General features: G+C 39.7%; 1 long non-coding RNA gene across 4 annotated transcripts in view; it reads left to right on the top strand.

The window, feature by feature from the left end:
- LOC103885721 overlaps positions 1–25,191 on the top strand; it is an 86,211-nt gene that overhangs the window by 26,092 nt on the left and 34,928 nt on the right. Inside the window, exons 4-5 of one of the 4 annotated variants that reach the window (XR_004181536.1) lie at positions 22,626–22,718; positions 23,180–23,251. The exons of 1 other annotated variant lie outside the window; for it this stretch is intronic. This is a non-coding gene — a long non-coding RNA (uncharacterized LOC103885721). Of the gene's footprint in view, positions 1–22,625; positions 23,252–25,191 lie in introns of all 4 variants that reach the window. 2 more of the 4 variants (XR_004181537.1, XR_004181535.1) reach the window with 2 other exon arrangements.

Genomic DNA, 25,191 nt, shown 5'->3' with positions numbered 1-25,191 from the left:
GCATCTTTATCGAAAGAACTGGAACAGAATATGTACCAGAAGCTGGAGCTATGTTGGTAAAAATGCTTACTCACCAGTTCTCAATGTTCTCAATACTCCTTAACATCAAAATCTTTGGCCATCTCAACATTATCTGTTCTTACAATTTGACAAAGGATAGTCTGTTTTTCATTTGATGCCTGTATATAGGACTGGTCTATGCCCAAATGAGCAGCCTACAGATAGTACCCAAATATAGGAGACTCCAGACTTTGTGCGAAGGAGAGATGGTTACTGTTGTATTTGTCTGTGGCAATGTAATGCCAAGGAGATAGTCATCAAAATACAGGAAATGGAGGCAAAAGTTGGGAGTCGGGAAGGCAATATTTGGTAAATCAAGAGGACAGTATGAATGGGTCAAAGGGGATGATCTTGGGTATAAGTACACAAACCCTGAGGTCCTTCAGGGAAGTTTTCTTACCCAGGCTTATGGCACTCTGGGCCAAGAACAGTCATAAGTCAGACTGGACAGTTTTTCCTTGGGTTACATTCTATGGAGGCACCATCCTAACCAATGAATCTCGTGAGTAACTTAGCTCAAAGTGGCGGTGCTTGTAGGCTTCAATTTTAGGGTATATTTTCTTTGTCCCAAAATCATCAGGCTACACCTCTTTATCGGCTTCACTGTCTTCTATTCAGCAACCACTTGTGTTCCTTCTTCGTGTCTTCTGTTTATTCCCAGAACTCATACTAAGTAAAACAAACAGAGGAATTTCTTTGTTTTCTCTGTCTTTGCATCCCCCTCTCCGAAGTAGTCTCTTCATTGCAGCAGTTGCCATGATGCCATTTTTTGCCTCCCAATTTTCCTCAATCAACCATAGCTTTCTACACATATGCCCGGAGGCACTGTCCACAGGCTGGTTCATCCAGGAGGCTCTCTCTCCTGTGCTATAACCCTCCCTACTCTTCCTCTCCTCCAAAGTTTACCTGACTAGTGTTCCTTCATATCGTGATTCTATTTGGTATCTCTACTGCTTTTATGAGTTGATTTGAATTAGGGTATTAAAGATAGAATACGATGTTCCCAGATAGTTCTATTTTAAAATCAGTCTTTGGTGTCCTAATTCATGTAAGTGAGCAATAACTGGAATTCTAGGCATGCTAGGAGCAGGGTGCCATAGGTTGTAGCTGCTACTCAGAGCTACCCTAGTCCCAGGGTTATCAATCCTCTTCGTCAGTCTTACAGATAGAGTGTATAGCATTAAACTTAGGACTTAAAAGCTGTGAAATGTTAGTTTTCACAGGATTCTCTTAAACCCCCCGTTTAGCATTTGTGTTTTAGTATTAGCTCTGCTACTAGCTCTGCAAACTTGGTCTATCATTCATTCATCTCTGAAATGAATGCTCTGTAAATGCAGAGTACCTCACCTTGTAGCTGCTTTCCCCAGGAGCAGTGTGCTCCAATGACAGAGCTTTTTTTGTTTGGTTGGTTGGTTTTTGTTTTGCAATTTTATGAACAGAGTTGAGAGAATATATTTTAAATGCTGGTTTTCAGAACGGAGCCTCTTCATCCTACCATATATTTCTAAACATATTAAAGTTAACTTTTTTCTCGACACATATACTTTGGACCTTCTGAAAGAGTAATCTTTGAAAACTAGTTCATTCTCTTCCAAATACTAATTCTAAAATGTTCTTGATGTCTCAGTACTTTAGGGTGTAGTCACATAGTTAAGAAGGCAAAGAATTTGTTCTTAAATCCGTTCCACCTATTATCTTATAGCTGTTGAATTCACTAATGTTCTTGTAAGGTAGATCGCTAGCTAATTCTACATTTTATAAGTATGCACTGAAGCATAGTTTGGTTTAATTAAGTAATTTTTGGTAGCAAATTAATTGTTTTACTAGAAATAGGCTCTTAGATTTTCTTGCTTCACTTGGTAATGACAATGCCTCTAGCTCTTCTTCTGTGATTAAAAAATATATACATGAAAATATATTTATGCATTAAGTGCTGAGAGAAAACAGAATATTCAGTGAAATTGTCTTCCAAGAATAAAGACTTAAGAAATTTTTCAGAAAAAAACAAACCTAAGAAAGGTTACCACAGACAGAACTTAGCTACGGGATGTATTTCAGGAAGAATAAAAATGATCATAGAAAGAGGGTTTAAGAAGAAAGAAGAAATGGTAAGAAAAACAGAATTAAATTAAAACAAAGTGATAAATAAGTCTATGGGAAACAGTTACAATATGTGTAAATTATGCGGTTAATAAAACCAGTTATGTATCCAAAATTTTGGATAATAATTGCATGTAAATAGCATGAAAAGTGGAAGGTGATTGATGATAAAGAATTCTTAGATCCTTTTATCATTGTAGAAGGGTAAAGACAGTAATTTTAGACTTTAAGTATAATATGGAAATTAAAATTTCTAGACTATCCAGGAAGAAAGGAAGGAAGGAAGGAAGGAAGGAAATAGTACATAACTTTAAAACAAGTATAAGAGTTAAAGTGAGGGAAATTTTAATCAATCTGAAAAAAGCAAAATTAGAAGTACAAAATCAATCAGTCAAATATCCAGATATAGCAATAATGACAATCAACTTAAAGGGCTTATCCTCCAATTAAAGCTAAAGATTCTCAAAATGGATACATAAAGAAATTCATAATTATTAGAGATGAATAGGGACAGTGCTTATCTTTGTAAGTGGTCCAGTTTATCAGGAAGTTATAAAATGTTTAATTGGCATGCATCTGAAAATACAGAGCAAAAATGGTCAGTGCTGCAAGAAGAAATTGTTAAATCCACTGTTTAATGGGAAATTTTAACATTTATCTCAATAATTGATTTGTTAAGCAATCAACAAGGATATAAAAGAGTTGAAAGATACAATTAATAAGACTGCATTTAACAATTATAGAATACATACTATTTTTAAGCACACACACAAAAATAATAAAAAGTAATCATGTACCAGGCCAAGAATAACATTTCTAAAAATTTTAGGTAATCAGTATCATATAAATCATACTCTCTCATTACAGAACAATTTAGATTAGAAATCAATTACAACAAAGATACCTTGAAAAAACCCTGCATTTGGAAATTTAAAAATTACACTTTCTAAATGACCCAAATAACTTCCTTAAGTCAAAGAAATTATATCTGATAGTAGAAATAGCTAAGTTCAGAAGAGTTATGAAAATACCATATAGCAAAATATATGTGTTACAGCTCCGGCAATACTTAGAAAAAAATATCTATTTTTAAAGCGGGGTGGGCAAAATTTTCTGTAGCAGAACAGATAATAAATCTCACTATTTACTGTCAGAACTCTGTTGCAACTACTCAACTTTGCTGTTGTAGCACGAAACCAACCATATCCAATAAATATGAAAGTAAATGAGTCTGTCTGTGTTCTGATAAAACTTTATTTACGAAAAGTCAGTGCCAATAACGATTTCTGAAATTGAGGCAATAATAAATAGCCTATCAACAACAACAACAAAAAGCCCAGGACAAGATGGATTCACAGCTGAATTCTGCCAGATGTACAAAGAAGAGATGGTGCCATTCCTACTGAAACTATTCTGAAAAATGGAAGAGGAGGGACTCTTCCCTAACTCATTCTATGAGGCCATCATCATCTTGGTATCAAAACCTGGCAGAGATACAACAAAAAAGGAAAATTCAGGCCAATATCCTTGATGAACATCAATGTAAAAATCCTCAACAGTATACTGGCAAACCAAATCTAGCAGCACATCAAAAATCAAGTAGGCATCATCTCCAGAATACAAGGTTGGTTTAACAACGCAAATCAATAAATGTGATTCATCACATAAACAGAACTAAAGACAAAAACCACATGATTATCTCAATAGATGTAGAAAAGACTTTAAATAAAATTCAACATCCTTTCATGTTAAAAATTCTCAATAAACTAGGTATTAAAGGAACATACCTCAAAATAATAAGAGCCACATATGACAAACTCACAGCCAACATCATACTGAATGGGCAAAAGCTGGAAGCACATCCTTTGGAAACCAGCACAAGATAAGGAGGCCCTCTGTCACCACTCCTATTCAGCATAGTATTGGAAGTTCTGGCCAGGACAATCAGGCAAGAGAAAGAAATAAAGGGCATTCAAATAGGAAGAGAGGAAGTTAAACTATCCCTGTTTGCAGACAACATGTTCCTATATCTCGGAAACCCCATAATCTCAGCCTAAAAGCTTCTTAAACTGATAAGCAACTTCAGCAAAGTCTCAGGATACAAAAATCAATATGCAAAAATTGCTAATATTCTTATACACTAACAACAGTCTAGCCAAGAGCCAAATCATGAACTCCCATTCACAATTGCCACAACAAGAATAAAATACCTAGGAATACAGCTAACAAGGGAAGTGAAAGATCTCTACAAGGAAAACTATAACCACTGCTTAAATAAATCAGATATGTCACAAACAAGTGGAAAAACTTTCCATGCTCATGGATAGGAAGAATCAATGTTGTTAAAATGGCCATACTGCCCAAAGCAATTTATAGATTCAATGCTAGGCCCATTAAACTACCATTGACATTCTTCACAGAACTAGACAACACTGTTTTAAAATTCATATGGAGCCCAAAAAGAGCCTGAACAGCCAAGGCAATCCTAAGCAAAAGGAACAAAGCTGGAGGCATCATGCTACCCGACTTCAAACTATACTAAAAGGCTACAGTAACCAAAACAGCATGATACTGGTACAAGAACAGACACATAGACCGATGAAACAGAATAAAGAACCCAGAAATGAGACCACACACCTACAACTATTGGATCTTCCACAAACCTGACAAAAATAAGCAATGGGGAAAGGATTCCCTATTCAATAAATGATGCTGGGATAACTAGGTAGTCATACGCAGAAAATTGAAACTGGACTCCTTCCTTACACTTTATACAAAAATTAACTCAAGATGGAATAAATACTTAAATGTAAAACCCCAAAACTATAAAAACCCAGAAGTCAATCTAGGCATTACGATTCAGGAAATAGGCACAGGCAAAGATTTCATAATGAAGGTGCCAGAAGCAATTGCAACAAAAGCAAAAATTGACAAATGGGATCTAATTAAACTAAAGAGCTTCTGCACAGCAAAAGAAACTATCAACAGAGAAAACAGACAACCTACAGAATGGGAGAAAGTTTTTGCAAACTGTGCTTCTGACAAAGGTCTAATATCCAGCCTCTGTAAGGAACTTAAATTGACAAGAAAAAAAAAAAAAAAACCATTAAAAAGTGGGCAAAGGACATCAGAATGGTTATTATTAAAAAGCCAAAAAATAACTTATGTCAGTGAGGTTGCGAAGAAAAAGGAACATTTTTACACTGCTGGTGGGAGTGTACATTAGTTCAACCATTGTGGAAGACAGTGTGGCAATTCTTCAGAGACCTAAAGACAGAAATTCCATTCAACTCAGCAATCCCATTACTGGAATATAAAGGAATATAAATCATTCTATTATAAAGACACATGTATGTGTATGCTCATTGCAGCACTATTCACAATAGCAAAGACATGGAATCAACCTAAATGCCCATCAGTGATAGACTGGATAAAGAAAATGTGGTACATATACACCATGGAATACTATGCAGCCCTAAAAAAGAATGAGATCATGTCCTTTGCAGGGACATGGATGGAGCTAGAGGCCATCATCCTTAGCAAACTAACACAGGAACAGAAAATCAAATACTGCATGTTCTCACTTATAAGTGGGAGCTATATGATGAGAACACGTGGACACATAGAAGGGAACAGCATGCATTGTGGCCTATCAGAGCATGGAGAGTGGGAAGAAGGAGAGGATCAGGAAAAATAACTAATGGATACTAGGCTTAATACCTAGGTGATGAAATAATCTGTACAGCATGAAATAATCTTTACAGCAAACCTCCATGACACATATTACATATGTTACAAACCTGCACTTCCTGCACCTGTACACCTGAGCTTAAAATAAAAGTGAAAAAATAAAGAAAGAATAATTTAAAAAAAAAAAGGTCAGTGGATCAGTTTTGGCCCAAGCTTCTTGGTTTGCCAACCCCTACCTGCTATTTATTTATTTGTTTATTTCATTTAATCATCCTTCATAGAACAAAACTCTTATCTTTTAAAGGCTGGTACTAGAAGAAGAGAAAGGTTGGAATAAATTAACTAATCGTCTAACATAAGATCTTAATTTAAAACCTAAAGAATAAACCTAAAGAAAGGAACAGAAAGGAAATAAATGATAAAACAAGAGCAGCAATAAATAAAAGAAAAAATTTCATAAAACAAAGCCAAATTCTGATTATTTTAAAAGACTTTTTAGCCTGCGTCCTCCAAAAAGTAGAAACTTAGGTATAAAGTTTCTAATGTTTTTATTTAAGAGACATATGTCCAAGGCTATGAAAGTGAGATAAAAAGATCAGCAAAAAGCACTATGAGCCTGTAATCCCAGCACTTTGGGAGGCTGAGGCAGGCAGATCCCTTGAGGTCAGGAGTTTGAGACCAGCCTGGCCATCATGGTAAAACCCTGTCTCTACTAAAAATACAAAAATTACCCAGCCGTGGTGGCACATGCTTGTAATCCCAGTTACTCGGGAGGCTGAGACCGGAGAATCACTTCAACCTGGGAGGCTGCAGCGAGCTGAGATGGTGCCACTGCACTCCAGCCTGGGCGACAGAGCAAGACTCTGTCTCAAAAAGAAAGAAAGAAAGAAAAAAGCACCATGAACTCTCAAGGGCACAACATGTTGCCCAGCAGGGCACATTGGCTCAGCAGCATGATCTTTCATCCACGTGTGAAAGTAGAGGTATGATCCAGCATAGGTGAACTCCGTGCAAAGGAGAAAGAAACTGTACAGGGGAATCTTAAGAATGCCCGTGAGGTTTGTGTTGCAATACGAAGACTAATAAAGTTTCTAAAACTCTGAGGAGACTGATAAGAAAAACAGAAGGCATGAGTAATCAATATTAGGAACAAAAAGAGTACATTACGGATGCAGCAGAGGTTTAAAAGATCAGAGATATTTTGAACTACTTTATGCCAATAATTTTGAAAACTTAGATGTTAGGTCAAATTCCGAGAGGAATATAAATTATCAAAACTGACTCACAAAGAAAAGAAAATTAGAATGCTCCTATAAATTATTAAATAAAATGAAAAATATATTACCAAGAAGTTTTCTCCAAAAACACAGAGCCTAGGTAATTTTATAGGCAAATTCTACAACAACAACAAAAAATCAAGCAACTGATGATTCCAAACTTGCAAAACCTTTTAAAACAGTGGATATGGAAGAAACACTCCCAAATTAATGTATGAGGCCAGTACAAGCTTTAAGCCAAGATCAAAGATTATTTCAGAAAGGAAAATTACAATTCAAGTGTCATTTTTTTTTCGCATGTGTTCACTTTTGAACATAGATGCAAAAGTCCTAAACAAAATAACATCAGACTGAATTTATGAATAGATGAAGAAAAGCTATTTCATCATGACTGTCAACTGGTACAGTCACTTTGGAAAATAACCTGATAACATGGTGAGGTTGAATATGTACATATCCTGTGGCCCAGCAGTTCCTCCAAGTGGAGCCTCTAAACTCATGCCCATGTGCACCAGGTATGTGTTCCAGTGTGTTCAACAACACACATGCCCATCAACAATAGAATGGAGAAGGTGTGTACATTATACATATGTCAGTAGAGGAAAATGATGAGACAAGTCTCAATCATTTTAGGATTTTTTTTTTTTTTTTTTTTTTTTGGAGACGGAGTCTCGCTCTGTCGCCCAGGCTAGGGTGCAGTGACGCGATCTCGGCTCACTGCAAGCTCCACCTCCCCAGTTCACGCCATTCTCCTGCCTCAGCCTCTCGAATAGCTGGGACTACAGGTGCCCACCGCCACACCTGGCTAAGTTTTTTTGTATTTTTAGTAGAGTCAGGGTTTTGCCATGTTAGCCAGGATGGTCTCGATCTCCTGACCTCGTGATCCGCCTCCTCGGCCTCCCAGAGTGCTGGGATTACAGGTGTGAGCCACCGCACCCGGCCCATTTTAGGAGATTTATTTAAGGACACACCTGGGAGACAGGTCTATGACTTTCCCCAAAGATGATTTTGAGGGCTCCAAATTTAAAGGGGAAAGGGCGGGATATTGAGAAGTACATAGTTTTCTTGTAAGTGAATCCGCATTTTTATGTAAGATGACATAAACAAAAGGGGCAGAGGAAGAATGCGGGAAATCTGCATTTTGCATAAGAGAACACAGACAAAACGGGGTAGGGAACAATCAGATGTGCATTTGTGTCTGGTGGGCTGGGTGGCTGCACCTGTAAAGACAAGCGATCAATTTGCATTGCCATGGTGAAATTTTAACAGCTCACTAGGAATTTCCTTGTGGGCAAAATATGAGGGAGGCACGTAGCTTTTCATCTTGTAGCCATCTTATTTAGGAACCAAAAGCGGGCGGCAGGTTTGCGTGACCCAGTTCCCAGCTTGACTTTTCCCTTTGGTTAAATGCATTTCGGGTCCTAAAATTTAATTTCCTTTCACACACATATATTCATATATATTTATAGAAGGAGCAGTGAAATGAAATAGCTAGTTACCTGCAACAATGTGGGCAAATTTCATCAACGTAATGGTGAAAAAAATAAGTCCTTGAAAAATACCAACATTTGTTTTCTCTTAAAAACAAGCAAAACTAAACAATATGTTATTTATGTGTACATACACACTGTAAAACTGTAACGGAGAGCGAGAGACTGACGAAACTGCAGACTAAGGATAGCTGCAGCTTCTGGCGGATGGAAGGGAGGTGGGGGGTCAGAGGGCTTCGGAAGATTGGTCCTATTCTCTTTCTTATATTGGTGGTTGGAACATGAGGACTGTTAATATATCATGGATGACATTTCACACACACAGGAGAAAGCAGACGTTTTCCAGTAGACATTACGACTACTGCACAATCGGGCCCACAGGACTGAAGGCACTTACGTGCTGGGCCGTGGGACTGGAGAGGTGTGGCTGCTACTGGAGCCTGCTGAGGTGGCGGGGCTGTGTCCCCAGGTCAGACTGGAAGGGCTGATGGGCTCATGAGGAGCTCTTTCTGAGATTTATGTTTTGGAAGGAAGACTTCTGCCCATATTTTGGAGAGGATGAAAGAGTCAGGCCAGTGACCAGGGAACGAGTTACGAGACTTTTAAGTTTAGTCCAGGCAAGAGATGACACAAGTGTCTTCCAAGGTTATGGTGGCCAGGATGAAGAAGAGAGGAAGGATTTGAACGATATTTCAGATGAACGGGATCGGGTGCTGCCTAGTGGATATGGAAGATGAGGGAATCACAAAAAGTCAAAGATGGCCTCAGAAGGCAAGGATTTCAGCTGGTGTCCCTAGAAGGTTAAAATTGCCATTACCTGAGTTATGGGACACCAAAGGAGGAATATTTTTGTGCCTTAAAAGAGAAGAAAGGAAGATGATAGATTGAGCTTGAGGTGTATAGGAGTCACTTTTCAAAGGGCGTTTGGCCCCTGCCCGTCCTACAGACCCATCCTGATCCTACTGCCTGCTTCTCCCCCAAGGATAAACGCCATGTACTTTGTGTTAGTCAGTCTTCCTTAGCTTCTTCCAACTTAGTGGCTCCCTTTGAATGCTTTAAGGAAGGACCACAGCTCTCACGTCACCATGGCACGACCATTGCACACGTTGCAGATTAGGAGAACTTACCTTTTGAGCAGGGCCAGACCCGTGCACAGGGTCAGGGGCTCCAGGATGTCCTCTTCTTACTGTCGATCATGTTGACAGTGCAGCCTTCCTAGAGTTGCATTTGTTTCTTTTGATGTTGGAGGCTTGATCCAGATTTCCAAAATCATTTAATTAAAATTTAAAGATTCCTATCCAGAGAATCAGAAGACATAGCGTATTACTCTGCTAGGGATGCCATAATAAAATACCATAGACTGGGTGGCTTAAACAGCAGAAATTTATTTTTCAGAGTTCTGGAGACTGAATGTCCAAGATCAAGGTGTCGGCCGGTTTGGTTTCTCCTGAGGCCTCTCTCTTTGGCTTGCAGATGGTCCCATTCTCACTGTGTCCTCATGTGGCCTTTTCTCTGTGCACACAGGTCCTTGGTGTCCCTCTTCTTATAAGGACACTAGTCCTATTGGATTAGGGCTCCACCCTTATGACCTCATTTGACCTTAATTGTCTCTTTAAAGACCCTATCTCCAAATACAGTCACATTGTGGGTTAGGGGTTTATGAATTTTGTGGGGAGACACAATTCAGTCCATAGCACTTGGAATCTAATCATGGCCCACCCATACCCTAGAGGTTTAGTCTTGGGCAAGTGACTTTTCCTGTACTCCTGTGTTTCTCATCTGAAAATAAAGATCTAGAGACTAGAATGGTGGTTCTCAAATGTTAGCGTGCACTGGAATTACCTATACCTGTAGGGCTTGTTGAACCACACACTGCTAAACCCCATCCCCAGAGTTTCTGATTCAGTGGGCTTTGTTTTGTTTAGTTTTGAGACAAAGTCTCACTCTGTCACTCAGGGTGGAGTGACGTGGTGTGATCTCAGCTCACTGCAACCTCCTCCTCCTGGATTCAAGCGACTCTCCTCCCTCAGCCTCCCGAGTAGCTGGGACTACAGGTGCGTGCCACTGCATCCAGCTAATTTTTGTATTTTTACTAAAGACAGGGCTTTGCCATGTTAGCCAGGCTGGTCTCGAACCGCTGACCTCAAGTGATCCACCCACCCCAGCCTCCCAAAGTGCTGGGATTACAGGCGTGAGCCACTGTGCCTGGTCTGATTCAGTGGACTTTGCATTTGAACAGGTTTTCAGGTGCTGCGGCTGCTGCTGCTGCTGCTCTGGGAACACCACACTTTGAGAACCACTGGAATAGAGTGATCTATGTAGTTCTTTTAAGCCTTATCATTCTAATATGACATTGATTGGAAAGTAATGTCTTGCATCCTTTCTCAACTGGAGTTCCTCATCTGAACCACAACCTGGAAATAGATCTGAGTGACTGTTTTCTGAATTCTCCCAAAAATGGAATATAAATCGTACCATCTACCATCTAGAAGCAGAGGGGGAAGTTCATTCATCATAGAGAGTGGGTGTTGTAGGATGTTAAAGCCTAATTCTCTCGTGGAACCCTTGTTGAAAGAGGCTGATATTAGAGGCTCAGTCAGGAGGAAAGGACTCCAGTTATGAACTTTACGTCCCTCAAAGTGGTGTCCACAGCTTGCAGGAGAGCAGAACCCCTCTCTTAGATGTCCCTTCCTTCTGTCCAAAAAGGTTAAAAAAAAAATTAAAAAATAATTAGAGCTCAAAGAGATTGTAAGTCGTTTCTAGACCAGAAGTATAAATTTTCAGAAGAGGAAACTGAGGCTGGAGGGTGATCTATGCAAAGCCACACAGCAAATTAGTGTCAGGACCTGAACTGGAATTTAGGGTTAGTGATTCACCTGTCCAGACCAGTGCTCCATACCTACTTAGCACGGGGAACGAATGAGTCAGCAAGAGAAGTAAGAGAATGAACATGGAAGTGGGTGGGCAGGATTTCTGCTTTCCACCAGGAGCAGTGAGTCCTGCCCCCACAGCTGTGGTGGGTGTATTACCTCAGCACTTAGGAAGGTGGCAGATGTCACATCAGCACTCCTGCTGGGAACCTTTGCTGACCTCTGGCCCTTGCCATCTGCAAATTTCCATAGCGTGGGGCTTAGAAAACTGATAATTTGTTGCATTGCCTTAATGCTCAGTTTTTACAAATTAGGAATAAAATACAAGATGACAGAAGTTGTACTCATAAAAGAAGTTTATGTCCATTGGAAGTTAAGCCATGTTCATTCTTCTCAAATGATTTGGGATTTAGCGTTATGTTAGTTTCCTGATCACAGCCCTTGATGCCAGTTTTCCTGTATGTATCTGTTTGATGCATTGATGTCTATTGACTAAGTATTGAAAATATATTAATAGGTAGGGTTTCCATAACCTGCAGTAGTATTAAAAATCATTTTCAAGGAAAATGGGTCTCTATTTTCACGTATATGTTATCCAATAATCAATCTACTTTAGTATAATTAAAGCCAATTTGTATTATTCAGTTGTCTTTTTTTTTTTGAGACGGAGTCTCGCTCTGTCGCCCAGGCTGGAGTGCAGTGGCCGGATCTCAACTCACTGCAAGCTCCGCCTCCCGGGTTCAAGCCATTCTCCTGCCTCAGCCTCCAGAGTAGCTGGGACTACAGGCGCCTGCCACCTCGCCCGGCTAGTTTTTTGTATTTTTTTAGTAGAGACGAGGTTTCACCGTGTTAGCCAGGATGGTCTCAATCTCCTGACCTCGTGATCCGCCCGTCTCGGCCTCCCAAAATGCTGGGATTACAGGCGTGAGCCACGGCGCCCGGCCTGTATTATTCAGTTTTCTACCTCAAAATCCTTCTCCCTTCCCCTAAATTCAAAAACAGAAGCAAGATGCTTCTCTTCAAAATGGCATGATTTCTGGTCCCCATTGCTCTTGCCATTAGACTGTAAATTTCCCTGCTGTACTCAGATAATCAATCTCAAAACCATTTCCAAAAGAAAAAGACATTTCTTATTAACTCACAGCCCAGAAGTTTTATTCAAACTGTGTGCCCTAGATCCTTCCCAGTGGTGGAGGACAAACTGACATATGACCTGTGAGGTATCTAGACGCCATGGGGGTCTGCAGGGCAGAAGTATAGAGCTTTGAAAAAACTCTATACTCAGAGTTGGTTGTTTTAAATGTTCTGTCTCACTGCAGTTAATTAAGACCGAAATGAACATCCTTAAACAATGCTATTTCTGATAATGGAAATGAGAAAGTGGAATCAGGGAGTACCATTTTCATACCTTCTCACCTCCCCATCATCAAAAAGGAAAAGCAGCCATTGAGCAAAGGCACAGAACTCTCTCTACTAGGAGTACAGTACTTCACAGCATCGTCATGGAATAAGTACAAGAATCTGTTTCTGGGATGGCTGGGTCAAATGGACCATTACTGGGTATATACCCAAAGGATTATAAATCATGCTGCTATAAAGACACATGCACACGTATGTTTATTGTGACACTATTCACAATAGCAAAGACTTGGAACCAACCCAAATGTCCATCAGTGACAGACTGGATTAAGAAAATGTGGCACATATACACCATGGAATACTATGCAGCCATAAAAAAGGATGAGTTCATGTCCTTTGTAGGGACATGGATGCAGCTGGAAACCATCATTCTCAGCAAACTATCGCAAGAACAGAAAACCAAACACCGCATGTTCTCACTCATAGTGGGGAATTGAACAATGACATCACTTGGACACAGGGTGGGGAACATCACACACTGGGGCCTATTGTGGGGAGGTGGGAGGGGGGAGGGATAGCATTAGGAGATACACCTAATGTAAATGACGAGTTAATGGGTGCAGCACACCAACATGGCACATGTATACACATGTAACAAACCTGCACATTGTGCACATGTACCCTAGAACTTAAAGTATAATAATAATAAAAAAAAAGAGTGCTTATTATACAATAACTATAAGGCTGGAAAAAAAAAAAAAGAATCTGTTTCTGCCAGTCCTTTGGAAGTTCTGAGTTCTTTAAAAGCTGAGGGTAGCTCTTTGCCCTTAAACAATCTCCCACTTTGCCTAAGTGGCCCTTCATTGTCAAATGCAAAGTTAAAAGAAAAATAATTTTAAAAAATCCTTTCATCTTCTATTCCCTATCTTTTTTTACAGTCTAACGAACACCTCCCTTTGTGTTTCCCTCTGAACTGTCTTCTTCGTGGCACCTCCTGCTGAATCACACAAGAGAATCTATTTTGGGTTATTTTGTCACTATTTTATGCCTCCTCCCATCCTCCGCAGTTTGACTTCCCAGATGCTCTCGCTTTACTGTCTTTTGAATTTTCCTGCGCTTTCCATCTTCAGAGTGATTTATGATCATCCTTGCCTATTTTTTACTGTGTCAGGAAAAGAGATTGTTGTTATCAGTGGAAAAACACTTCTTTTCCTTTAGCATTATGTCTTGTCTACACATCTTGATCTTTTCAAAATACTTTGCCAGCTCTTCTTATTTTCAGTTCCTATTGTTTTGGTTTCGTTTTTCAGATGAGTTAAGATCAAAGTGGGAGGTGTCCCATCCCAGGAACGGAAGCAGACTTTTGCTTATTTGGCCTATTTATTTGGCCCAGTTGCTGCCAGCTTGAGAAAGATGTCTTGGGCATTTGCATTTTTTCCTATATAGTAGTAATTCTTGGTGTCTTCTGGCTTTGGAGCAGTGATGAGTGGAATGGAGAAAGGTTAAGATTTTGAAAGATGGCAACTTCTAGCAATCTTATTTGAAGATTAAGAAAAAAATCGCTGCCAAAGAAATAGTCCCGAAATGCTGTTGCAAGCTTAAATTCAAAAACGTACATTCACTTGCTGGAATTGTTGTTGTTGCTTTTTACAAAGCAGTATTAATGCAGAGTAATGAGATACAATCTGTCTGTACCAGCCAAAGCAAGTGAAAACTCATTGCCCTGGTTGAAGGTGAGGTTTCAGTTCATCCATGTAAACCTGCACCGAAAATGGAAACTCTCTTGCTGACTTCATTAAGGAGTTGCACCTAATACTGAAATCTGCCTAATGGTTGAACAAATGTGTTTTGCTGACATTGGGTTGAGTCATGAAAAGTAATTTCTTCCTAGACAATATTTGCTAGTACTGTCCATTTGCCAATGTAAAATGAAATTTGGAAAATTAGACCCTGCCATGGGTGTATATACACATTGACAAGTGGTTTTCTTTCTTTCTCTTTTCTTTTCTTTATTTTTTTTTTGAGACAGAGTCTCGCTCTGTCGCCCAGGCTGGAGTGCTGTGGTGTGATCTCCGCTCACTGCAAGCTCCGCTGCCTCCCGGGTTCATGCCATTCTCCTGCCTCAGCCTCCCGAGTAGCTGGGACTACAGGCGCCCACCACCATGCCTGGCTAAGTTTTTTGTATTTTTAGTAGAGTCAGGGTTTCACCGTGTTAGCCAGGATGGTCTCGATCTCCTGACCTTGTGATCTGCCCGCCTCAGCCTCCCAAAGTGCTGGGATTACAGGTGTGAGCCACCGCGCCCCGCCAACAAGTGGTTTTCTAATAAAGTTTTCAGTTCCCCATTTGCTCGTTTTTGTATGTTCATGTTTAGTGGACCATATGTATTTTTTTCCAGAAGACGTTTTGAAATCATCTATTCATATAGAAAAAATGTGTTTATTTTCTCAGAGTGTTTTTTTCTCGGTGGTTCTTAAGACTGCCATGTTCAAAACATTTCTCGAGTGTTTCCACTCGACTTGAATTTCAAAGGCTGGTTCTGGGCATGAAACTCCTGATGAGTATAATGACAGAACCATTGAGAAAACGGTTTCTTGAAACAACCAAGGCCTACTTTCTGGTCATGTAAAAATGAGTTATCACCTCTTCAGCCACTACCAAGCTCAAAGTAGGGGAGGTGACTTAACATAAAAATTAAGAGGCCAAGACTAAGAAGATTATGTTTAATAAATATAATTGAAAAGTCTTGAGCTTACGCATGACAGAGGGATAGCAAAAGTTCAAAATGTTCAGAATGTTGTTGCTGAAATCCACTTTCCCAATTCTCCCACATTTTGCAGGTAGGAAAAAGGCTTGTGTAGATGTGAAATCACTTTCCCAAGTTTGCACAGCTGATAAATAACATAACCAGAATGAGAACTCAGGTTTTCTGGTTTCTAGTCCACTGCTTTTTTTCTTCTCTTCTCTTTTCTTTCATGGCAAGTTCAATATGAAGTAACTGAGATATAGTTGCCAAAATCTGTATTACAAACTCAGGAAAAAGAAGAATAGAACAGAGCATAAGCCTACCTCCTTGTCAGCAATCAACTTAAGCACTAAATAAATATTTATTGAGTAGCCACGATGTGCCAGACATGGAGCTAGGCACAGCGTTACAAAGGACTATATAAGGTATCATCGAACAGCTGTTTTATAATTTTCAGCAGCTATTGTTATTATTATTATTATTGTTGTTGTTTTGAAACAGGGTCTCCCTTTGTCACTCTGGCTGGAGTGCAGTGGTGCGATCACAGCTCACTGCAGCCTTGACCTCCCGGGCTCTTAGGTGGCCTCTTAGGTTCTTTACTGGTCTAAAGGCCCATGGTTCCTGGAAAAGCTTCTATAAATGTTTTCATGATGAAGTTTTATACATAGATTCCGCACAGGAGTAACAGTGTGTATTAGACCAGCCGTAAGACTGAGGAGAGGGTCCCAGACTTTGTACTCTGCCATGCATGGGTCCAGCCTGGGTCCCAGCAGAGCAGAAGCAGAAGGGTGTGCTGCTCCCCACTGAGTTGCCAGCACTTCATTGCACCAGGCTACACAGTGGTAACGAGAAAATACATAGTTTTTAATATGGAAAATTTTCCAAACTGCAAAATGAATATGCTGTGTTTACAAAAGTGTAACCATTACTGAAATCCTTACATGAAAGTGAAAATCCTCCATCATTCCACCCACCCAGTAAAGCGGTTTGGCGTACACTTCTCTAGATGCTTTTTTGAATATATTAACATATGTCATTTCTTAATAAAAATCTAGTTATGTTCTACTTAGTAACTTTGTTTTGTTACTTAATTATCTTAGGCATTTTAGATGTTACTGTATTTATTTGAAAAAGGCTTATACAACATTTCATTGAATGGAAGTATCGTTTTAAACCATCATTATATATATTTTTCCCTTTTTTTTTTTTTTTTGAGGCGGAGTCTTGCTCTGTCACCCAGGCTGGAGTGCAGTGGCGTGATCTCAGCTCACTGTAAACTCTGCCTCCTGGGTTCATGCCATTCTCCTGCCTCAGTCTCCTGAGTAGCTGGGACTGCAGGTGCCCGCCACCACGCCCGGCTAATTTTTTTTGTATTTTTAGTAGAGACGGGGTTTCACCGTGTTAGCCAGGATAGTCTCGATCTCTTGACCTCGTGATCCGCCCGCCTTGGCCTCCCAAAGTGCTGGGAGTACAGGCTTGAGCCACCGCGCCCGGCCATTTTTTCCTATTTTTAAAACAATAATACTATAACAACTTCCAAAGGATATTGACCTTTGTGGTTGCAAAATAAAGGTGACAGGTGACTCTTGGAAATGAGAGAAATACACCACTAGATTTTTAGATGGCTGCATGCGTGTTTGTGTGGGAGACAGAAGGACATAACAGAGGGAGTTGGTCATAAAAATGTATTGAATTTGTAGACTGTAATTTCTCTGCAGAGAACATTGTGACATTTTATTGTGTCTACATACTGACCTCAGTGGTTTCAAAGCAGTGCTACTGAAGTTAATGGAGAAAAAGTCTCCTATTTACCTGAATCCTCCAATACAACTCGCACCCAGAGTGTGGCAGTAACCCAGGGAGCTGCAAGACCAGGAACCCTGGAACCATTTGGAAGGAGAGCACAGTGGTTTATGTATGGCTTCGCCTTTGATTCTGGGCATTATCCAGAGAAATAGTTCAAATATTGATATCCAAATGTAAGAACTGGTATTCTGTATCTACTGTTGAAGTTCAAAATTCTTCAGAATGCCCTGTTGTGCGGGGGGCACCTTGTAGTAATTAGAAATCCTCTTGATATCAGAAAAAATGGTAGGCGAGGTTTTCTCCTGAACTTTGCTTTATAAGTAAGTACATAGGAAAAGGGGGCCTCCAGCATAATTGTGCTTGCTTTATTTGTAAAGGCCCTAAAAGCACATTAGAATACAAACTAATGTTATTGATCTTTTAAATTACTAGACTTTATTTTGGATTTAAAAAAGAATTGAAGGCTTAGGTGGGAGGATTACTTGAGGTCAGGAGTTTGAGACCAGCCGGGGCAACATAGCAAGACCCTGTATCCAGAAAAAATTTTTAAACATTGCTGGGCATGGTGGTGGACAGACATGCGTCTGGTGTTTTTCGTATGATTAGGCTGGGATTATGTGTTTTGGGGAGGAAGATCACAGATGTAAAATGCCATTTTCAGCATGTCATATCATGGGTCCATATTATCAACATGTTGACTGTTGATGCTGACCTTGATCACCCGGTTGACATAGTACTTGTTGGGTTTCTCCACAGTAAAGTTACCCCCGTAATGTCCCTTTCAGAAGGAAGTCGCCATGCACAGCCTATGCTTAAGGAGTAAAGAGCTATGTTCCACTTATTTAAGGGCAGAGAATCTGCATAAATGATTTGGAAGACTCTTGCATGGAGGATATGTCTTTTCTCCTGTTCTATCAATTTATTCAATCATTGATTTATATCATGAATGTAAATAAATGGAATCATGGATATTTATTCTATACCTTGACTTACAGTCCAATATCACTTCATCTTGTTGCTCAGGTTGTGTCAGCTTTGGACATTGGGAGCTCTTTGAATTAACTCCTGTGCCCCTTTGTCATAGCCCATCAATTAAAAAAAATTGTTTTTAGGATTTCTTACTTTCTGACACTAGAAGATATTCCAAGCTCATCTTGCATGTTTTCTTCCCCAGTCCTAGAATCAGCCATTTCTTCCAGGAACCCTAGTTCCTTTCATTGGAGAGTGGTATCAGAAACCAACTTCAGGTACTATGTACCCTTGTTGCTATTGGCATTTTTGGTTTTTTTGGTACTTTTAACTGACAGAGCAAAGAAAGATATGTATATATATTAAGAGTAGTGTATACACATATCTATAAACATTCCTATATGTAACAATCTATGTCTCTAGTAAGCTAAACTTGAGTGCTGATTGATATCTTCAACTCTATGCAGCATCACATGGATTATTCTAGCCTTCTCCCCTTGCTTAGTTATAAATTCTACTCCCACAGTGAGAAACCTGTCTCACACCATCTGCCCTCCATTTACTTAGTTGTTCGGTTCCAGTATACATAGATAGCAGTGTCAACATTGTTAGCCTATAACCCCTGTGGGAAACAACTTAACTGTGTTTACATGCAGTTCCTATAGCCTGTAGTCTTACAGACTGCATTCATTTCCACAGTTACTTAGGTTAGCATCTTTTCCTCTCTCACTTCAGTGACGTTGTTTCATACATGGTAATACAGTTAGATTCTCCTGTCATTGTCTTCATTCTTTCCTGAAGTCTCCTGACCTAAATGATTTTATTTTATGTATTTAATTTTTTTGAGGTGGAGTTTCACTCTTTTTGCCTAGGCTGGAGTGCAATAGCATGATCTTGGCTCACTGCAACCTTTGCCTCCCAGGTTCAAGTGACTCTCCTGCTTCAGCCTCCCGAGTAGCTGGGACTACAGGCGTGTGCCACCATGCCGGGGCTAATTTTGTAGTTTTAGTAGAGACAGGGTTTCAACTCGAGTGATCCACCCACCTCGGCCTCCCAAAGTGCTGGGATTACAGGCATGAGCCACCGCGCCTGGCCTAATTAAAAAAAAAAAAATTGCATGCATTAAGTTTCACTCTGTGCTGTGAAGTTTGGCAAGTTTTGACAGATGTGTAGTGTCATGTATCCGCTATTACAGCATAATACAGAATAGTGTATCACCCTAAAAATCCCCTGTGTTTTATTTTTTTCTCCTCCCCCGACACCCTGGCAGCCACTAATATTTTCATTGCCTCTATAGTTTGCCGTTTCCAAAAGGTCATGTAATTGGAATCATACAGTAGGTAACCTTTACAGACTGGCTTCTTTTGCTTAGCAATGTGCACTTAAGATTCCTCTATATCTTTTTGTGGCTTGATAGCTTGTATCTTTTTTTTTTTTTTTTTGCTAGATAATATTCTACTGGGTGGATGTACCACAGTTTGTTTATCCAGTTACCTACAGAAGTACATTTTAATTGCTTCCAGTTTTGGGCAATTATGACTAAAGCTACTACTAATGATTCACATGCACGTTTTGTGTAGACATAAGGTTTCAGCCTAACTGGGTAAATTCCTAGGAGCATGAATGCTAGATTGTATGGTAAGAGCAGGTTTAGTTTATAAGAAACTGCCAAACTGTCTTCCAAAGAGGCTGCGCCATTTTGAGTTCCCACCAGCAATGAATGGGAGTTCCTGTTGCTTGCCATCCTTACCGGCATTGAATATGTCAGTTTTGTGAATTTAGCCATTCTAATAAATGTTTAGTGGCATCTCATTGTTTTAGTTTGCAATTCCCTAATGACAAATGATGCCAAGCATCTTTTCATATGCTTTTTTCCCCCCATTTGTGTACCTTCTTTAGTGAAGTGACTGTTCAGATCTTTTGCCCATTTTTAAATCAATTTTTTTTTAATTGTTGAGTTTTAGGAGTTTTAAAAAATATTTTCAGTCTTTATCAGATCCTTACATAGATGGTCCTTAGTTACAGGTCCTTTATCAGATATGTGTTTTGCAAATATTTTCCCCTTTCTGTGTCTTATCTTCTCATCCTCTTACCAGCGTCTTTCATGTGTTTTTACATTTTATTGCCATTTTCTTTACTCTCAGAGAGTAGCTGTAGGGTTGAATTCTTCTGGTGGTAGGCAAGATCAATTATTTTGATACAGTCAGTGCTTTCTTCCTCCCCTTTCTATATTGATAACCACTGGTCTAGATTCCCACTGCTGAGCCAAGCCCACCACACTTTGGAGCCTGCCCTTGTTGACTTAACTAGATAGAAGCAATGAAGAGGTGCACAAAATCCTGGGAGACTTGGTGCTTAGTTCTGTCTCTGCTCATTATCAGCTGCATGGCTTTGAAAAGACAGTGGTATTTCTCTGTGCTGCAGTTACTTTGGATCTGATACTCTTTAAACTAACAGTGCATAGAATATGATTCACGAGCATAAGTTTTACTGGCAAAGTATTTGATTACTCTTACTGAGTGTCAAGGTTGACTACTACAAATAGCTTTTAAAACAGATGCCTATGCCCACTTCTGTTTACTCATGGTCATTTAGGGAGCTAAGGTTAAAGCTGTAACTGGGTGATTTCTAGGAAATAGGTTCAAGCAGTTCTAGATATTTCACTTAACACACGAGGATGTTGGGGACCTGTTTGCTCTTCTTTTAATATATCATGTTTACTATGCACTTTGAAATCTACCCCGGACCTAACATGAGCTCTCCTTTGGAAAGTGCTTCCCAAAATGGAGCAACTACTCTATGAAACCTTCTTCTGATATTTATTAAAGTAGAAAGGTTTAGAGCAGCAGTTCTAGTGTTGTTTCATCTTCTTCATTCCTCTTCTCTAATGTATATGAATGCATTTTTTATATTTAGCTTGAATTTCAATTAGAACAGCCTAAGTCAACTGTGGGGAAGATAGTAATATACAGCCAAGTCCGATTTTTGCCTTGGTAAGATATTTCTGTTATTCTATATGCCAAGGAAAGTTACTGAAGAATTTTAAGGAGAATAATGATGTGATTTGATAACTTTTTTGTTTTTTGTTTTTGGAGAGGTCACCCTTGAAGGTGCATATAAAAGGGATTTTAGTTGGACATGAGCAAAAGCAGAAAAACATATTAGGGAGTGATCACAATAGGCAAAGCTACAAAATACCTTGGACCATCTGGTGGCAGTGGAGTTGGGGAGAAGGCATCAGATTTGAAGCTTCTTTGGGAGGTAAAGCTAACCAGATTTGCTGTTAGATTGGATCTGAGTGGAAAATATGACAACGAACCACACTGGTTTGCCCAAGAATGTCTTGATTTAACCACTGAAAGTCCCACATCCTAGAAACCCCATCTGGAATGGATGGTCGCCCTGGTGGAGGAACACCCACACTTCAAAATCAGGGGTTGGATCCACGGATCATAAAGTTTCTTTTCCCTACTTCTCAAGTTCTTTGTTGCTGTGATTCTGTGAAATATTCCTGCAGAGCCATTTTCCCTCAATTAACAGACAGTCTAAGGACGATTGTTTTTTTCAGGTAGGTCTAGGGCAGATATTGCAGAAGAAGGCATCCTGTATAAGAATAACACATCCCATCCTTTGTAACACCTGTGTGAAAGAAAATTCTCTATGGTGGGAGAAATTTAGTTTCCGTAAAAGAAATAATGTTTGAACTCTAGAGTCTGGGGAATGGAAAACTGTGACTCCATCCTTCTGAAAGATCCTTGAAGAGGCCAGGCACGGTGGCTCATGCCTGTAATCCCAGCACTTTGGGAGGCCGAGGTGGGCGGATCATGAGGTCAGGAGATCGAGACCATCCTGGCTCACATGATGAAACCCTGTCTCTACTAAAAATATAAAAAATTACCCGGGTATGGTGGCAGGCTCCTGTAGTCCCAGCTACTTAGGAGGCTAAGGCAGGAGAATGGTGTGAACCCGGGAGGTGGAGCTTGCAGTGAGCCGAGATTGTGCCACTGCACTCCAGCCTGGGCAACAAAGCAAGACTCCATCTCAAAAAAAAAAAAAGATCCTTGAAGAGCAGATTGGACATTCATTTATCTGACATCTGCCCAGAATCAAAGGAAAGCTTGGCATGACTTCTTGGGGTCACTTTTTTGATTTTTTGACAAGTGGTTTGGGTTCTATAGCAAAAGAAGTTGGAATATGCAAAATTTAGTCAGTACTTATTGTTACTGCCCAACATAAATGTTTAACATTCCATTTTCTCAGATACAGGTGGCATCTATGAGAATTTCTTTGAGAGGCAGTCAACCTACAGCTGTTAAATTCAGCCTCTCTGCAGCATCTATCAAGAGACCACTGGTAAAGAAGCATGTAGTAAGATGCCCATTTCTTAGTGTTCCTATCCACTCAGCTTTATTTCTCACGTTGGAATCTGGTCTGCCCTCCCTCATTTCTGGTAGAGCATTGCTTCTTGTTTGCTTTCTTTCTGCAAACTGCACACACAAGTGCAAACATTTTGACTAATGTCACCTATGAAGCCTTGAACCTACCCATGGGGAAATACTCAAAGTCATTTCAAAATCCTGTAAATGAGAGCATCTTTACAAGAAAGAGAAACTGCTAAGTGTCAAGTATCACTTCATAATGCAGCTCTTGACTTGTTATTATTCAAGAATGCCAAGCCTTTCATCTTCTTTGCAAGCCTGCCCTGGAATTGATTTAATCAGCTTTCTGTGCTTGGTGGGAAGTTGTGGTGTGGGAGTAGTTTCTCACCAACTCTCACATATACTCTTTATAAAATAAGTACATCTTTCTTTCAGGAGGTGGTTTATCAAGGTTGATCTGGAAGCTTACTATTTTCCGTGATGCTCCATCTCCTTAGCAATTCACAAGTAAAGTAGTTGGACTGTATTGGCCTGTCTCTGACACGATCACTTGAAAACAACCTTTCGGCGGCATTCATCATGTATTATTCCCACAACCAAAATCATGTATTAGTTGGGGCCAGGTGCGGTGGCCTCATGCCTGTAATCCTAGCACTTTGGGAGGCCAAGGCGGACAGATCACTTGAGGTCAGGAGATTGAGACCAGCCTGGCCAACATGGTGAAACCCTGTATCTACTAAAAATACAAAAATTAGCCGGGCATGGTGGTGCACATCTATAATCCCAGCTACTCAGGAGGCTGAGACAGGAGAATCGCTTAAACCTGGGAGGCGGAGGTTGCAGTGAGCTGAGATTGTGCCATTGCACTCCAGCGTGGGGGACAAGAGCGAAACTCCCTCAAAAAAAAAAAAGAAAAAAAATCATGTATTAGTTGGCTTGAGATCAGGCAAAATTATGATTTCACTATTTAAATGTGAAGGTTTCTAACTTGCAGTTATTATTTAATGGCCAGGAGAATAAGACTCATGCTTATGGTAATCAATATTTATTTAGCATCATATGGTACCTACAGCATCATATAGCAGCCTTCCGAGCAACCCTCTGAGGTGTGTGTTATTATTCCTACTGTACATGTGAGGAAACGGAGGTTGAAAAACTTTGAGGTGTTTGTGAAAGCTGACATCGCTAATAAGCATCAGAAATAGGTTCGCAACTGCTGTGGAAGCCATAAGACAATCAAAGCCATGATTTTATCTTTAGGCTTCTCTTCTGCCATATCTTCTCAGGTAATTTTAAAGAGCCTTTAATCTAGTCATGAGACATCCAGAGTGTCTAAAACCTTCCAGGCTGGTGTTGCTTCCATTGTAGCTGGCTATATGGAGGCCCTTTGTCACTTGGGCCACCAGGAGAAGATGGCTGCTTCTCATCCCAGATCCTCTAGCTGGGTATAACTGGTGCCAGTGATATTCATCTTGGGTGGAGAGGATGAGAACTTAGTATCCCTCTGGTCCCTATACTGCCCAGGTTCCCACCACACAATTCAGCTCAGTTATTGGCTTCTTTCTCCTTTTTCCTTTGAAATATGTCATTTGTCTATTCAAGACTTGTTAAGTCCCTGCTTCATATAGAACCCTGTAGTAGATACTGTGAGAGAAACAAAAGAGTAAGACCTTCAGCTGTAGGACATTCAGGTAGAGATTTCCTGCAGATGGATGACAGGGGGATTCTCCGTTTCAGAGATAGATAAGAACTGTGAGTATGGATTTGTGAATCATGCGTATAATGAGGTTCTATGAATCGAAGTGAAGCAGCAGCATGGTTATTTGGAAAGGAATTTGGAGTGAGAAGGTCTGGGTTAGTCTCATTTCTGACTATTACTAGATACCTCTGGCAATCTTTATAACCTCAACTAAACCTAAGATCCCTTATCTATAATAGTTGTATTATGTATATAGAAATAAGTGTGTATTACACATTGTGGTTTTTATATATATTATATATTTATATAAGTATACATATATATAAATATATATATAATACCAAATATAATATTTTATTTATATATATATATAAAAAAAACCCCAAAGCTCTCCACCAAAGCTCTGGAATCTGGAAGGCAGAAATTTCTTTGTATTTGTGTATCTGTGGTTCCATATATATATATATATGTGTGTGTGTGTGTGTGTGTATATACATATACAGATGCACACAAAGTTCCTTGATTAGTCCCTGGCACATACTAATCACTCAAGAAGTTGGCCTAATTACTATTTAAAAGCAGCCTAGTATTATAGTCAGTAAGCCCTGCCATGTGCTTTGACCAGTTACTCAAGTTTTCTACTCTCTGTTCCCTCATCTGTAGATTTTTTTTGTATGTGTGAGTGTGCCTAACACATAATAATCATCCAATAAATGGTAGGCATTGTTAACATTGTTAACAATTAGTT

The sequence above is a fragment of the Papio anubis genome, unplaced genomic scaffold, assembly GCF_008728515.1.
Source record: "Papio anubis isolate 15944 unplaced genomic scaffold, Panubis1.0 scaffold321, whole genome shotgun sequence".
NCBI lineage: Eukaryota > Metazoa > Chordata > Mammalia > Primates > Cercopithecidae > Papio > Papio anubis.
This window is presented reverse-complemented; position numbering and strand designations above follow the sequence as displayed.